General features: G+C 41.9%; 1 non-coding gene across 1 annotated transcript; it reads right to left on the reverse strand.

The window, feature by feature from the left end:
* Positions 1-6,611: 6,611 nt before the first annotated feature.
* On the reverse strand, positions 6,612-6,770 carry LOC123456175. The gene has a single exon (XR_006634389.1). It is a non-coding gene; the product is annotated as a U1 spliceosomal RNA (small nuclear RNA).
* Positions 6,771-7,377: the final 607 nt, after the last annotated feature.

Here is a 7,377-nt window from a genome sequence, read left to right on the forward strand (position 1 = left end):
CCATTGGCAACTGGCAAGTGCGGCGGGTCTTGAGCTCTCACAGACTTCTCTGCCACACGTGCGACCCCAGCCCCGCCCCGAGAGCAGTCGCTGTGCACTAGGGGAAGAATGGCAGCCCTCAGAGGAGAGGGGTCCTTATTGTGTAAATAAAGATCTGTTTTCCTTTCCCTTCCCTAGAACAATATTTTGCTCCTGCTTTCTAAGCTTCCAACAGCATGTTAGCATTCCACGTTTAGTCCCTTTGCCTCTTCCTCAGGCCTCGAGGTTCTTTCTGCCCTTCTCTCTGTTCTATTTAGGAAGGAGCTCTCAAGACACTGTACAGTTCCCATTGGGAAAAACATGTATTCTCCATTGGAAACATTATTTTCCCTATTTTTTTACCTTGAATGGTTAGGAATACATGTCCATAACTTTTAAGTTTCTTCTAATGAGCTTTTATCATCCACGAGCCAACTATAAACATTTTTAGAAGGGTTCCAGTTTGCATCCAATCTTTTTGCCAAAAAAAAAAAAAAAACTCTATAAAGCCTCTTAAATTTTTTACAAATATGTGATTTCTTACCTATTCTCTGATTCCATATTTCAGGGTCCAGTGATTGTTGATTTGAGAAAAGTTTAGTCACTAGAAGTATTCCTCAGTGGTAATAACGTATTTGTGCAGAATGGGTGAGAGGTGTGAGGGCAAGTTACAGGATTTATACCACTGCCCATGACTTCTGGTTAGCAGGCTTGTCTGTGGTACCAGTTCTTGAAGAATGGGAGACAGGAACAGGGTGAACATTTGGGTTTAGAGGCAGCAGGAGCCATTGGGCTGCCCCCAGACCAAAAGGGGTTCCCTGTTCCTCATTCAGAAAGCAATGGGGCTAGAGACCCTTGGTTTATTTGAGAACTGACATAGCAAAAGGCCAAACCAAGCTGGGCGTGGTGGCGCACGCCTTTAATACCAGCACCCAGGAGGCAGAAGTAGGATGATCACTGTGAGTTCGAGGCCACCCTGAGACAACATAGTGAATTCCAGGTCAGCCTTGGATACAGTGAGACCTACCTCTGGGGTGTGGGGGGGGGGAGGCCAGACCATCACCTTCATAATGTACCATTCAATGTTATTGATTTCATTTACATTTAATGCATAACTAATATCTATTGAGCACTAATACTGTGCCATAGATTATATACATTATTTTATTTAGCCCTATCAACAATATTAAAGAGAAAGTTCTTTGTTTTGCCAGTGAGCAAACAGACTCCGACTAATTTATCAAAAGTCACACTAGTAGGCCTGTCACTGTATGAACTAGCAGTTTGTGGCTCTCACAAAATGCTTGAGAAAGGAAAGATTTCTTTTGGCTCACAGTTTCCAAGATGTTGATCCATGAGCAGCAGCTGACTTCATTGTTATGGGCCTGAGGCAAAGCTGGACCATCTTTAAAAAGAAAAAAAACTAAAACTATATATAAATACATATGTATTTATATATAGTTTTAGTTTTATTTAGTTATTTATAATATATATATAATACATATATATATTTGCAAGGAGAGAGTGTGTGTGTGTGTGCACCAGGGCCTCCAGCACTGCAAACAAACTCAAAATGCATGCACCACTTTGTGCATCTGGCTTTTTACATGGGTACTGGGGAATCGAACCCAGGTCATTAGGCTTTGCAGACAAGCTCCTTAACTGCTGAGCCATCTCTCCAGAAGGCTGGAACATCTTGGTGGAGGAAAGCTGCCCACCTCATGGTAGTCAGGAAAAGAAGAGCAAGAAGGATAAAAGGGAGGGAAAGAAGGAGGGAGGAAGGGAAGGCGAGAAGACAGTCTTTAATGTCTCTAATGACCTGCTTCCTCCAACCAGGTTCCACCTAATAGTCTATTGAGCTTGGGAAGCTATGAATTTTATCACCCTCTTGATCCAGTCACCAGTGATGGCTACTGCAGACCAATCTGTCAACACATGGCACATTGCATATCCAAACCTTAGCATCTCCAATGCCCATGCTCTTCTCCCATAACATAATATCTCACTGGAAGGTGATTTTTTTGTTGTTGAGACAGGGTCTTGTTAAGTAGCTGAGGTCAGGTTCCAACTTGTAATCCTCCTGCCTCAGTGTCTTGAGTGCTGAGATTACAGAAATAAATCACTACACCTGGCCAAAATTTAAGATTTTGATTTAATCTTTCTTTTCCATCAAAATTACTTTAGTGGGTAAACAAAATGAGATAACTAATTCTGGCTGAAGATCAAAAGAACAACATAGACATTGGTAATGCATGTCTATTAATCTCAGCACTTGGGCAACTGAGGCAGGAAGGATCATTGTGAGATGGTGGTCAACTTGGACTACACAGCAAGTTCCAGGCAGCCTTAGCTACACACAGAGGCCCTGTGTCAGGAACAATAAAAATAATACAGATTTAAAAAACATCTGTGCTTTAATCCCAGCACTCAGAAAGCAGAGGTAGAAGGATCTCTGTGAATTTGAGGTTAGCCTGGGACCACAGAGTGAGTTCCAATCAATCTGGGATTGAGCGAGACCCTACCTCAAAAACAAATCAAAACAAAAAAGCATCTGTAGCTGGGTGTGGTGGTGCACACCTTCCATCCCAGCACTCAGGAGACTGAGAAAATAGGATCTCTGTGAGTTTGAGGCCAGACTAGGGCTACAGAGAAAGTTGCAGGTCACCTTGGACTAATATGAGAAGCTGCCTCAAAATAAATAAATAGTAAAAGAACAGCTGTTTGCAAAAGAAAACCACAGTGAATATATGCCCAGCCAGGGGCAGTAACCTCTACTCCGTTCTACCCAGCCAAATGGACTTACCCAAGATCAGTGATAATTACTAAGGGGGTGGGGAGAGGAAACAGCCTGTAGACCCCCGCTAAAAAAAAAAAGCTCAACAATCTAGGAGGAGCCTTAAGTGGGAGCCAGAATAGTCCAGAGGCTCCAGTACCAGGCCCCTCTCTCTGAGAATGAAATGTTGCCTCCTAATGAACTTTAAATTACCAACATCGCTAAACTCTCCCTTAATAGACTTGTAAAGATCTGCGCGCTACCTTTCCCCCTTCATGTTCGAATTTGTAATCAAGAGCACAATTTTGTCATTTGGAAATACTAATTATCTAATCATGGCATGCCGCATAACGTACTTGTCTGCCCAATTAGCTAGGACAATTATTAAAATTCAGAGGCCTAATTATGTCTCAATTTAATGCTGGCAAACTTGCATTACAGAGCAGTAATTAAAATCCTCTCTTTCCCTCTGCCTTTAGGGCAGGGGCTGATTAGGCCCTGTCAGGGGGTACCCAACCAAACCAGTGGAGCGTATTGTGCAACATGACCCCACATTGTTAAGTGTGTCAACATATTAACCTGAATTCCCTTCAGCCCCCACATAATCACATTTGGTGGAGAGGAAGAAAGGAGCTAAAACATGAAGCATTTTATTAAAAAAACATAAATTCTTTTTAATTAATGCTATGAGAGCTCTGATGAATTCCATGCTTCCAAGCGCCGGAAGACATAAGTCTGGTTCATCTAATTACTAGCAAATTTGCTCTTGTTGAACCTACTTTTTTTAAAAAAAAAATTATTTAAAGAAAATGATATTTTTGTAGAATATATTGGAGGGAGAAAAAAAAAAACCTTAGCTAGTTGGCTTCCAGTAATACCAGCTTTGATGATGGAACACAAGTGAATGTTGATTTGCAGATAATTCAAACCCAAGACTAGAGGCATTGGCAGGGCTATAATTTAATACTTGAAAGTCATTAATAAAAGTGGAATATTAAAAATCATAATATTGAAACAAATTCAAAATATTTATCTTTTGAGCTCTTTAAGTTTGATATCTGAAACCAAACCACGAGGAGACCCACGCACCATACGAGCCCACTATGCTTTGAGAGCCCCTCAGCTCGCAGCATCCCATTGCCATCCAATTCTCTCTCTGTGAGTGGAGAGCCTGAGGCCCATTGAGACTTGGGAGCTGTCCTCCAATTTCTGGCTTTCGCTCATGGTGGTCCCTAGAGATCATTCATGTATTCATTGAATGCAGAACAGCACCGAAATTTAGTTCCGAAATAGTTCATCTATAGCAAAACTACTTTCAGTTGTTTACAAACTTTTCACTGCAACATAGCTTCCAGAGAGCAACACCCCCCGCTACATGTCACACGCAATCCCTTACTTAGTTTGAGCTCACTCACCTGAACTTACTTTGAATCTCATGACAATATATATAGTGACTTAGTAGGCAAGGCAGGCACATACCCATTTTATTATGTGGGGCCACTGTTAAGATACTCATTCCAGGATTACGGCTCTGTATCCTCCTTCCTGTTTACAGCCAGGGAGGGCAGGACTAGACCTCAGGGTTTTGGAGTTCACTTGAAATGGCAGGAGGCCCTGTCTGTCTGTCTGTCTCTCTCTCTGCCTCTGTCTCATAGATAAATAAATAAATAAATAAAACCTCACATGGAGACCAAGGTATGGATGGTGTTATAATATAAATGGGGAAATAGGGTGGAGCTTATACAGCTATGCTAAAGGACCTTCTGTCCCCAGTGAATACACATTTGTAATTTGTTTTGTCACATTTTGTCTGATTTGGTATCTTTGGCCCATTTTTCCTCTTTCACTGATTTATACACTGAAAATGTGGATTAGAGTAGAAAAAATAGGCGCCTTCTCCTGAGGCACCACGGTGGGGAGAGGGTCTGTTTAGGGACATTGCTGGCTGGTCTTCCCAACAAAGGCAGTAACTATAGAGGGTCTCTATAGGAGCTGGCTGTCTAGAGCCAGGATCGAGGCTCCTAAGCCCCTATACTATAAAACCAGAGGGTGCTGGCTCAGCCCCAGACCTCCCAGGGAGTGTGCCCTGTGTCTTGAAAATGGCCTTGCTCTGAGTCTCTTTGGATGGCAGACTGAAGTGCAAATCTGTGTTCTGACTTGTTCCCGCGCCTGTCAGCATGCTCTCCTCTTGTCAGCAGCAATTGACTGGTCAGACTCACCCCTGTACAGCAATTGTAACAGCTCATTGACAGACTAGTGACCCAGCTGGACCTGATAATGGAAAACTATCGATTTTTGTGGGCTCCACGAATCTAAAATGAACGACCAATGTAATGTCATCAATTGTCTCGGACTCTGATAACCCAGGGGGAAGAAGTTTCAAGGACTGCTTGTATTCCCTGACAATAGTGTTTGGAAATCTCATTGAGTGTATGGAAGAAGTGTCCCCTTTCTCAGGTGGTTCTGTTACGTGACCCCCGATTAGTCTATCAGAGCGTCCACCTCAAAGCTGGCACATTAAATAAAAGGGGGACTTAGCGTTCTAAGTAGTAGAACTGAGGCCTGATACATCACTTAGGAAAGGTACTTGCGGAGAGCTACTTAGGCAGACAGTGTTTAAAACATTTCTGATTTGGTTTTGTCATGGTGCAGGTCAACGCCAGAGCTTCGCTCACACTAGGCACGAGCCTTTTTCCTAAGTGTCAGCCCGCCCCAGTCTTTCTGGTTTATAACACAACAGGAAAAACTAAAAGTTGGGAGAAAACCAAAGTCTGTTATCTCTCCAACAGTGCTGATACTGACATGTAACGTCATGTGACAGCCACTGCTTCTGCTCCTCTGTGCTAATTTGCATATAGTAAAAAGATGTCTGAAAAACAATCTAAAAACGCCTGCAGATGCCTTACATAGGAGACAGGAAACTATCATTTACCTTTGGTCTTTAAACCCTTCTTTCCTTAATCATTCCAAAACCTTCAAACATTGCTCAGTGTATTTAAAAAAAAAAAAAGGTTTATTCTTAAGCCAAATTAGCAATGAATTGGAACTAATTTTTCCCAGTAGACAAGTGGGGAAAACTCCATCTTCTCTGCTGAGCTCTGATGGGTGGCATGTCCATTAATGGGCTCTGTCAAAAGAAGCTTCCTTTGAAAAAAAAAAAAAAAAAGCGGGAAAGCTATTGATCTTGGCTGTCGACCCAATGCATTTAGTTCACAATCCACTTGTAGTGAAAACATAATCATCTTATGGTCCCGATCAAATTCAGACATGCTAAGAACACAGTTCTGGGGGCTACACAGAGCAGAAGATCAGAGAGTTCAGAGATAACGGGAGCGCCTCCCTATCTATTTGCTCAAAGAGGGCTGGGGAGAGAAATCACAGCGAGGAGCCAGAATAGACAGACCCCAGGGTGATGAGTCCACATGTGGCAGGGCCTCATTCGCAGGCTGTGGCATTGTTCACACTCTCCTATAATGGCCTCTTTATGGCCTGTGATCACTCTCACCCCTTACAACATGACATCTGGGTTTATAGCGCTACTAAAGTCAACATCGTAAACTATTTTGGCTGCCTATTAGTAAAGACACATAAGGTTGAGACCTGAAAAAAATAAGCTAGATGAAAAAAATGGGCATTTATATGTTTATAAATCATATATCACTTAGTGCAAAGTATATAAGCTGATCTGAATTCTGTGGTATGTCTTATGACCCAGCCAATACATCAGCACATCAAAGGTTAGGGCTAGGTTCTAATATTTTGGGGTTCTTTTCTTTTTTACCACTATATTAATCCTTCTTTTATTATTAGCAGGACAGGATTAGGGGAGAGCAAAAACCCAGGCCCCACTACCACAAATTTTGCAGTCGAGTTCCCCAAATTTGGAGAAATCCCAGAGGTCAGCGCACCCAGAGTACAATGGATTAATTTCTTGCCAGCAAAACCACCTTTTTGATCATCTCCTCTGCCAGGTAAGTGTTCTGAGAATTTTGAGGATGACTTTCACAAGGACTTGCATGCCACATACCAGAACACAGTCATTGAAGAAAGAAGAAAAAAATCAAAGCTATTTTTAAGTACAGAAAGTTAAAGGTAAAATTTTTTTTCTAGGTTGTGAAAAAAAGGTTTCTGTGTGCCTGTATTTACGCTCCTGCTGGGTCATGAAGTCTCTCCTGTCTGTGATAAATATAGGAACAAACACTAAGTTAATATGATTTTTTATTTTTACTTATTTATTTTTGGTGCTGGGATCAGCCCCAGAGCCTCCAAGCTATATAACCAGCCCCTAATGTGATATTTAAAAAATGTTTATTTATTTATTTGCATATGTCCGTGTGTGTGTGTGTGTGTGTGTGTGTGTGAGGGTGGGTGTGTATGAACATGCCAGGGCCTCTTACTGCTGTAAAGAAACACCAGACACTTGGGTGACTTTTTGCAGCTGGGAATTGTTCTCAGGCTAGCAGGCTTTGAAAGTAAGTGCTTTGAACCACCGAGCCATGTTCCCAGGCCTCTAAGTGAGATTTTTTATAAAGCAAAATTTAATCTTTTCAACAGTCCAGGTTATATATTTTGGAGGCATCAAATAA

The sequence above is a fragment of the Jaculus jaculus genome, chromosome 19, assembly GCF_020740685.1.
Source record: "Jaculus jaculus isolate mJacJac1 chromosome 19, mJacJac1.mat.Y.cur, whole genome shotgun sequence".
Lineage (NCBI taxonomy): Eukaryota > Metazoa > Chordata > Mammalia > Rodentia > Dipodidae > Jaculus > Jaculus jaculus.